At 40.9% G+C, this 838-nt stretch overlaps 1 long non-coding RNA gene across 1 annotated transcript in view; it reads left to right on the top strand.

Moving 5' to 3' along the window:
• The first annotated feature begins 407 nt into the window (after positions 1 to 407).
• LOC108517232 (uncharacterized) overlaps positions 408 to 838 on the top strand; it is a 3,311-nt gene continuing 2,880 nt past the window's right edge. The window contains exon 1 of the long non-coding RNA XR_001882049.1: positions 408 to 512. This is a non-coding gene — a long non-coding RNA (uncharacterized LOC108517232). The remainder of the gene's footprint in view (positions 513 to 838) is intronic.

Here is an 838-nt window from a genome sequence, read left to right as displayed (position 1 = left end):
GTCCCACTTCTATAAGGCAAGCAAAGGGCCCTTACTATGTGTGTAAATATACGTTTATATAGACTATATGAACAATAGGAAATCTGAACTCATTAAAACCTGGGGATGACAGTGGATTCTCTGGGGTGGAAGACATGGGGCTGATTGGGAGGTAGGTGAGGAAGGAACAGGGTGTGTGGCAGTGATGAACGCAAAAGGAAAGAAAAACTGCATGATAACTGGGCATTATGTTACTATCCCATTTGTGTATTTTTTGTAATTTTATATGATTGTATATTAAAGTTTCTTAAAAAATGAATATTTAACTTTAGTCTGTGCCACTCTATCCCTTTTGAAAACACAGTCTTGACTCTGGTCATGCTAGCAAGAAAGTTTATTAAACTTGCAGGCCTGTCTTCTGCAGATACCCCACTTTGCTGACCTTACCTGTGGCTTCTTTTGACTATCTGTGAAGCTGGAGGATGCGTGCTGGAGAGATGTTCAACAAAAGGGCATCACTGATTGGCCAGCTGGTGAGCAAGGCCAGTGTATAACCTTCCCCTGTGATATGCTGTCTCAGAGCCAGGCAGGACCTGGCAGAAAAGGCCCTGCCAGGTGGTTTTTAAGGCAGGGAATGTTGTGAAAAATTTACCACAAGGTTCCTGCACAGTATTTCAGGGGGTGAAACTTAAAATCCCAAAAGAATGAACAGTGACGGCTTCTATTGCCTCCTCTCACGTATACCTCAAAATTCTACTCAAAATTCTATTTCCAAACTCTCATCCTATGTCATTCTTTTCCAAAAAAGTCCAGAACTTCAAATACGATTGACTCATTTTTGATACAATTACACTGTTTT

Source organism: Rhinopithecus bieti, unplaced genomic scaffold (assembly GCF_001698545.2).
Source record: "Rhinopithecus bieti isolate Rb0 unplaced genomic scaffold, ASM169854v2 scaffold_39386, whole genome shotgun sequence".
NCBI classification, from domain to species: Eukaryota; Metazoa; Chordata; class Mammalia; order Primates; family Cercopithecidae; genus Rhinopithecus; species Rhinopithecus bieti.
This window is presented reverse-complemented; position numbering and strand designations above follow the sequence as displayed.